General features: G+C 44.4%; 1 pseudogene; it reads right to left on the bottom strand.

The window, feature by feature from the left end:
- Nucleotides 1-8,542: 8,542 nt before the first annotated feature.
- LOC126459076 (5S ribosomal RNA) lies at nucleotides 8,543-8,660 on the bottom strand (annotated as a pseudogene).
- Between the last annotated feature and the right edge of the window lie 268 nt (nucleotides 8,661-8,928).

Below are 8,928 nucleotides of genomic sequence, written 5' to 3'. Positions count from 1 at the left end.
CGGAGCACTATGGGACCTAATATCTGAGGTCATCAGTCCCCTAGAACTTAGAACTACTTAAACCTAACTAACCTAAGGACATGACACACATCCATGCTCGAGGCAGGATTCGAACCTGCGACCCTAGCGGTCACGCGGTTCGAGACTGAAGGGCTTAGAACCGCTCGGCCCCACCTGCCGCCAGGCCCATATCGTTAACGTCGATATGCAGCAGGATTTTGGAACATATATGGTGTTCGAACATTGTGAATTACCTCGAAGGAAACGGTTTATTGACACACAGTCAACATGGGTTTAGAAAACATCGTTCCTGTGAAACACAACTGGTTACTTATTCACATGAGGTGTTTAGTGCTATTGACAAGGAACTTCAGATCGATTTCGTATTTCTGGATTTCTGGAAGGCTTTTAACACTGTACCACACAAGCGGCTTGTAGTGAAATTGCGTGCTTATGGAATATCGTCTCAGTTATGTGACTGGATTTGTGATTTCCGGCGGGACAGGTGACAGTTCATAGTAATTGACGGAAACTCATCGAGTAAAACGGAAGTGATTTCCCCAAGGTAGTGTTACAGTCCCTTTGCTATTCATTATCTATATAAACGATTTGGGAGACAATCTGAGCAGCCGTCTTAGGTTGGTTGCAGATGACGCTGTCATTTATTAACTAATAAAATCATCAGAAGATCAAAACAAATTGCAGAACGACTTATAAAAGATATCTGAATGGTGCGAAAATTTGCTGTTGACCCTAAATAACGAAAAGTGTGGGGTCATCCAAATGAGTGCTAAAGGAAATCGTTAAACTTTGGTTACACGATAAACCATCCTAATCTAAAAGCCGTAAATTCAACTAAATGCCCCGGGTTCCCGGGTTCTATTCCCGGCGGGGTCAGGGATTTTATGTGCCTCGTGATGGCTGGGTGTTGTGTGCTGTCCTTAGGTTAGTTAGGTTTAATTAGTTCTACGTTCTAGGCGACTGATGACCTCAGCAGTTGAGTCGCATAGTGCTCAGAGCCATTTGAACCATTCAACTAAATACTTAGGTATTACAATTACGAACAACTTAAGTTGGAAGGAACACATAGAAAATGTTATGGGTAAGGATAACCACAGACTGCGTTTTATTGGTAGGACACTCAGAAAATGTAACAGATGTACTAAGGAGACTGCCGATACTACGCTTGTCCGTCCTCTTTTAGTATATTGTTGCGCGGTGTCGGATCCTTACCAGATAGGAGAGACTGAGTACATTGAAAAAGTTCAAAGAAGGGCCGCACGTTTTCTATTATCGCGAAATATGGGAGAGAGTGTCACAGAAATGATACAGGATTTGGGCTGGACATCATTAAAAGAAAGGCGTTTTTCGTTGTGACGGAATCTTCTCACGAAATTCCAATCACCGACTTTCACCTCCGAATGCGAAAATATATTGTTGACACCGACCTACATAGGGAGAAACGATCAGCACGATAAAATAAGGCACATCAGAGCTCGTACGGAAAGATATAGGTGTTCGTTCTTTCCGCGCGTTGTACGAGATTGGAATAACAGAGAACTATGAAGGTGGTTCGATGAACCCTCTGCCAGGCACATAAATGTGATTTGCAGAGTATCGATGTAGATGTAGATGTAGACGAGCTCCAATGGGCATGTGGATACCCAAGTGAATATTCCCCAGAGTAATGGAGCTGTCACCAACTTGTCTCCGTCCCGCCGTCCGGGTGTCAAGGAGCAGTTCCCCTGGAAGATGACGGACTCGCGCCCTCGTGTCGGTATTATGAAGAATGCATCCTCGAACCCCGTGACAGGTCGTGCAGTTTCCGATATGTTCGTGCCGAGCCTCCGGGCCATCACAATCTGCCATCGGCCAAACTCAGACAGATCGCGCACCTTCCTCATTCTATACACGGACAGCAAGCTCACTGATACTACGATACATGCACTGTGCTTGTGTATGATTAGCACTGAGCACTCGTTTCTCGGCCAGTGGCGCTGCTATCGCCTGGATGGATTTGATGGATTTATATCGCTAGTAGGTCGGTGGTCATAATGGATTGGTCGATCAGTTTTTGTGTCGCACATTTGTTGTGATTTTAGCTTCTGACGATGTGTGGCACCACGTAATATTCCTGAATTTAATCAAATATTTTGTGTAACCTTTTTCCACTGTAATTTCGTCATTGCCATTTGTACAAAGAGGGTATTTCTTTTATGTCTATTTTAGCAAGTAGGTTCACATCCACCAGACGCATTGTTTTGTATAATAAGTGTACATCAACTGATGTGCCTTGGCGCCACTGCATATTCTGTAATGCCAACTGGTGGCAAAAATATGTTCTTGGTCCACACACTGCACAGTTGTGTCGGTAGTCTGCGAATGTTCGTTTCCCAAACAACTTGAAACGCCGTATCTAAGTGCAGCAGTCGCTTCTGGATAGTTGTAATACAGTTTGTGCAAAGTGATTTAAATGAAGGGGAGTACTGTAGTTAGTCATTACTGTGTCCTACAAAACACATTTTTATTTGATTTCTTGTAGGTATCTGGTGATGTATAAATTCCGGAAGGCGTCATAAGTTCATCAAAGTAATTCCCTGTCTTATGTTTGACTGTTACCTTCGCCACCGAGTCATCCAGAAAGTAAAACTACTTATTATTATAATAATAGTAGCCTGCCTCCCGAATGACTTTACGTCATATTTATATTAATTTTTTGTATTTCGTAATGACGAGCTGTATCTCCTCTCGTTAATTTCTGTCTCCATGGAATACCCATGTGAGTTATAGAAAATCATTCTGTTTGTATCAAGTGGCTTTTAGTGCTGACTTCCCATGCTAAATTAACGTGATCCATCCCTCCTTTGTGTGAACATAAGTGGCTATCGTAAAATAAATTTTGTCCACGTTTTATGTTATGTCCTATCCGTCAGCATGCCTTGTAATGTATGACCAGTTGTCCGAATGCAGCCACTTTGTGATTTGAGATTGTTTCGTACCCTTTCCTTGAGAGAGTTTTAAGTCGTGATCCCAGATAATGCATAATGAATGCAAGTAAGTATTTCGTAGCTGCATGGTCGTGCCATATCTTACATTTCCATTGTTTATGTAATGGTATTTTCGTATCTTTGAGTTGAATCAATTAGTACGTTTAGGGCCTAGATGTCTTACTATATTAAATTGGGTACATGAGCGACTTATCCACGAGGTAAGACATGGCAAATGAAACCTTCCCCAGTGCATAAACTATACCTACAGAATTTGTGAGCTACCGTGCCGGCTGTTCACCTGAGCTACGGAGGACACAGAGGGTAGTGCGACTGCAGGGACATATCTCTGGTACGCCTCCCGTGAGACCCACATTCTCAACTTATTGTCCCGCGCTATATTCATAGTGCCCCTGCCCATTATACTCATTATTCGCGGCGTGTTGCCGATTCCCGTAAGAGTTCGGGCACTGTTTGTGCATCCGCACAGAAGAAGATGGTCAAATGGCCGGTGAGCCTTTCTTTCGAACATACCATCTTCATATATACGTACAATTTTAATAACGCTTGTTTCTTGTAAAAAGTTTTAAGAGTTTTCACATTAACGGTTCGGACGCATTAGTCTTCAGCAAGCTCTCGTAAAACAGAACTGCCCCGTACTCGGTAGCGAGTCTGTTCGGTTTGTAAATGCAAACATAGAACTGAAAGCGACCTCAAATTAATTACACTGATAGAAAAGAAATCGTGTCGTGTCACGAGAGGCAGTTAGAAGGACGTGTTGTTCTTACACAGGGGTCTTACCTCCGTCGAATCGATGAGTGGAAATAGGCTTGGGCAGCTTGTAGGAGTCCGACAGCTGCTGGAGACAAGCTGTAAGTGGTGCAGGGCATGGAGCTCGGCGACGATATTTTAAGGTAGCAGGGTAGAAATTCTAAGTCCCTTGTTAACGAACATGAAAGTGAAGAATTATTTATTTCATTAACAGTACAGAGTAACCTACCGCCTTGCAATATAAGGCGGGCGGGATGCTTCTAAATCTGCCGCAAAGATTTCTTATTATTAGAATCTTATTGGTATACAGTTGTTAATGTTTTTTAAATAATATAGAGAACATAGTATATAAAAATTTCTCTAAGGTTACAGAGAACTGCATGCTCAACAATTGTTAAAGTGGTTCTGTATAATTTATTTCTGCCTACTTGAGGAGAATGTAATTTATGTAATGCAAATGTCAAAGAAAAAAAAAAGGAAAGAAAAATGTAATACAATAAGTGTGGTGAAAGAAAGTTGCAATATTAAGGGGGAAGTGATATACCATATTTGGATGTGTAATATTGGACGGCTCCCATGTCACTACCACTAAACCTGATATCCCATAAGTTTCCATTCTGCTGCTCTGAGTGTACCCACATACATAGCGACCGCGGGCGCCGAGGCTAGCAAATCGTTCATGTCCGACGTCGGGCGGCATGTGACACAAAGACGCTGTCGTCTGGACACTGCCTTTCCCTACTCTGTTCTGTGTAGTGATGTTCCCTTATTTATGATGCTCGTAAGCCGTCATAAGGAATTTCCGGAATAATCTGTGACGCACTAGGATGGGCTAATCACATACGCAGTACGTTTTCATAATCATATTAGCCTAGGTCCGGAAACTTCACACCGGAACTGACCAAATCTTTGCCTGTTGCGGGTTATGTAGCTCTGACTGTGAAACTGTCACATAACGCCGCGAGGTCGTCTCTGGTTGTTATCGTTGTCAAATACTGAGGCCTGCCGGATTTGGCGCAGCTCCATCAGAACAATTCTCAAGTATTCTAATGAAGATACGTGGCGGTATTGATGTTCGCAGCAACAGTAACACAAAAAAATTAGTCTGGAGTGCCGAAATTCTAGGAACGCATTTGTCTGGGTAACGTAGTTAAGTGATAAGTATTGCAAGTTCACAGGTTGACATAGAGCGACTTATGTCATTGTTCAAAAATGTTCAAGTGTGTGTGAAATCTTATAGGACTTAACTGCTAAGGTCATCAGTCCCTAAGCTTACACACTACTTAACCTAAATTATCCTAAGGACAAACACACACACCCATTCCCGAGAGAGGATTCGAACCTTCGCCGGGACCAGCCACACAGTCCATGACTGGAGCGCCTAGAACGCTCGGCTAATCCCGCGTGGCCTATGTCATTGCAAACGTGAAATTGTGATACGTAATAACCGGTGTAACCGCCGGATGTTGAATCCGAGCATGCGAACGTGCATGCATTGTATTGTACAGGTGCCGGATGTAAGTTTGTGGGATGGACTTCCATGCCTGTTGCACTTGGTTGCTCAATACTGTGACGATTAACATTGGTTGTGGATGACGCTGTAGTTTTCGTCCGATGATATCCCATATTTGCTTGACTGCAACATGTTGACACTCTGTAGAACATGTTGGGTAACAACAGCGGTATATGGACGAGCGTTGTCCTGTTGGAAGACACCCCTTGGAATGCTGTTGACGAATGGCAGGTCAAATCACCAGACTGACGTACAGATCTGCAGTCAGGGTGGATGGGTCAACCACGAGAGGGTTCCTGCTATCATACGAAATCGCGCCCCAGACCATACCTCCGGGTGTAGGTCCAGTGTATCTAGTACGCAAACAGGTTGGTCGCAGATCCTCTGCTGGCGTTCTAACACGCGGCCATCACTGACACACAGGCAGAACCAGCTTTTATCAGAAAACACAACAGACATCGACTCTGTCTTTGCGGGCTTTAAAAAAAAGTGGGCCTGGTGTTGGCCCTCAACTACGTACCCTCAGACTCAGAGTTGAAATATTAAACGTTTTGGCTAGTTTACTAGTCTAGGGGCTGGGATACGTAGTTGCCACGTTAAAAGCCAAATACTGGTTAGTCTACTGTATACGATATGAATATACACATGAATCGAATGGTCAAAGGTTCCTATCACTCAGCAATTGCGAATGTAGCGTAGAAATTTATAAATAAAAGATTGCAATAAATAAAATCTGTAGGTACTATCTTAACGACCTTAAATGATGAATACGATCGTAGCAGTGCTTTTGAGAATGTGGTATATTTCTGCAAAACACTTATTGGTGTCGATGGTCCAGCAATTAAATAAAATATAAATTGAATAACAGGGAAACAATAGATTCCTACTGCACGTAATTAGTTATGAACGACAACACAACTGCGAGATATTCACTTCTAAACACATACTACGTCTTCACTGTAGGTGTTTCAATATGTTTGTGAGTGTACACTGGCTTGGAGACATGGAGGGAGCGCTCTAGCCAATCACAGCGCTCGTAACTAACGGAGGCGACTACCGAAGTGAATGGAGGGGAGTCCGGGACAGTACGGCGCGAGGGACGCACAGTGGCGAAAGAGACTTGGAGTGTTGAGCGGTTTGCGTGTTGTCGCGAGAGACAGAAATACTTCAGAGTGAACTAGTGAGATTTCCGATGTCGCCAAACACGGCTGCTACCATCATGATGCTGTAAACAGAACCTGGATTCATCCGAAGAAATGATGTTTTGCCATTCGTGCACCCAAGTTCGTCGTTGAGTACACCATCGCAGGCGCTCCTGTCTGTGATGCAGCGTCAAGGGTAACTGCAGCCTTGGTCTCCGAGCTGATAGTCCATGCCACTGCAATCGTCGTCGAACTGTTCGTGCAGATGGTTGTTGTCTTGCAAACGTCCCCATCTGTTGACTCAGGGATCGAGACGTGGCTGCACTATCCGTTACAACCATACGGATAAGATGCCTGTCATCTCGACTGCTAGTGATACGAGACCGTTGGGATCCAGCGCGGCGTTCCGTATTACCCTCCTGAAACCACTGATTCCATGTTGTACTAACAGTCACTGGATATCGACCAACGCGAGCAGCAATGTCGCCATACGATAAACCGTAATCGCGATAGGCTACAATCCGACGTTTATCAAAGTCGGGAACGTGATGGTACGCATTTCTCCTCCTTACACGAGGCATCACAACAACGTTTCACCAGGCAACGCCAATCAACTGCTGTTTGTGTATGAGAAATCGAATGGAAACTTTCCTCGTGTCAGAGCGTTGTAGGTGTCGCCACTGGCGCCAACCTTGTGTGAATGCTCTGAAAAGCTAATCATTTGCATATCACAGCATCTTCTTCATGTCGGTTAAATTTCGCGTCTATAGCACGTCATCTTCGTGGTGTAGCAGTTTTAATGTCCAGTAGTGTATATCCCCATTTCATCCATCAGTATCTATTTTTTCCGTCAAGAAAGAGAGTGGAATAAAAATGATAGGATTAGGAGTAGTTGACTTGAAAGTGGAGAATGATCTTAAAACAGAAAAACGAAAACTACTGGTTTATTCCGAGGTGACGGGCGGTGATGCAGGGCGTATCTCAAGCTCAACCGGCTCCGCCCTCTCTGACGTTGACACGGACCTCGAGTAGGCAGGCGTGACTTTATCAGCCAGTGAAAGGAAATGCACAGCTGTCCACCCCTCTCGCAGCGGACGAACTCCGACCGGGGCCACTTTGGTCTAATTTAGAATTCCTTTACAGCAGAAAACTTCGGTAATACTGGGAAAGTCGAGTGCGGAATGGACAGATAATTATTTAGAATAAATTCCCGCGGCGGCTACCTGGCTGGCAGCGGCACGCAAGGCGTCGTGAAATAATTTTGTAATTTCAGGCGGCGGCGGTGCCGGGGGGGCGGGGCATGATTTACACTAACTGGAAGTGGTCATGCGAGCGGCGCGCAGCGGCGACCGACTCCGCAGAGCCGGCAGCCAGCGGCGAAGGCGTTGGAATATTGAAAGCAGGCCTCACTGCGGAGCGGCGTTACACTGCTAGGCAGTGTGAGCAACAAACTGAGTGATTAACGTGCCGAACGCTATCTCAATATCACAACTTCTGAAAATCAGTATTTGACATTTTCATGGCACAGAAAATTATTCATACATAATTTACACAGATTGTCTCAGCAATTTTCATTAACACTATCAGCAACTTTGTGATATAGATGTAATGACAACAGCTGATTTCTCTCCTTGATCGTTACTTCTCTGGGGCTAGTCAAGGACGACATAAGAATTTCATGTTTAGCTTCTGCTGACGACTTAGCCTTACTAGCGGGTGATGAGATAATAGCCATCGAACAGGTTGAAACCCTTAAAGAATGCGCCACAAAAACAGACACCCAAAACTTGGCTCCAAAATACGGTCATGTCAATAGACCATATTTTAAATACTAAGGCGAAGTCCCTGAACCTAAGGGGCGTGAGAAAATAGGACAAAACAACCGCCTACAAAAACTAAAGAGAGCCTAGGGAAGAACCTACAAAAAAGCACTCCGTCATCAGGCCACAAGTGGTCCATCGGGACCATCCTTCCACCGTGTCATCCTCAGATGAGGATGCGGATAGGAGGGGCGTGTGGTCAGCACACCGCTCTCCCGGTCGTTATGATGGTATTCTTGACCGAAGGCGCTACTATTCGGTCGAGTAGCTCCTCAGTTGGCATCACGAGGCTGAGTGCACCCCGAAAAATGGCAGCAGCACGTGGCGGCCCGAACGGTCACCCATCCAAGTGCCGGCCACGCCCGACAGCACTTAACTTCAGTGATCTAACGGGAACAGGTGTATCCACTGCGGCAAGGCCATTGCCCCGAAGAACCTACAAGGTATAAAATAAAAAATGCTTGTACAAAAACACTAAAAATTAGGCACTATAATACATTATAAAAACCTTAAATCTCATATGCCAGTGAAACCTTGACAGTCCACAAAAAATATCACCTAGAAAACTTATTAAAGGAAGAACGTAAAATAATCAGAAAGACACTAGGGTCAAAGAAAACAGAAGAGGGCTGCAGACTACAATCTCTTCAAACAACTGAGAAATTGTCCAACCTTGCAGCAGACATAAGAAAAAA

This window comes from Schistocerca serialis, chromosome 2 (assembly GCF_023864345.2).
Source record: "Schistocerca serialis cubense isolate TAMUIC-IGC-003099 chromosome 2, iqSchSeri2.2, whole genome shotgun sequence".
Classification (NCBI taxonomy): Eukaryota; Metazoa; Arthropoda; class Insecta; order Orthoptera; family Acrididae; genus Schistocerca; species Schistocerca serialis.
Note: the sequence above shows the minus strand (reverse complement) of the source record. Positions and strands in the feature narration are given on the sequence as shown.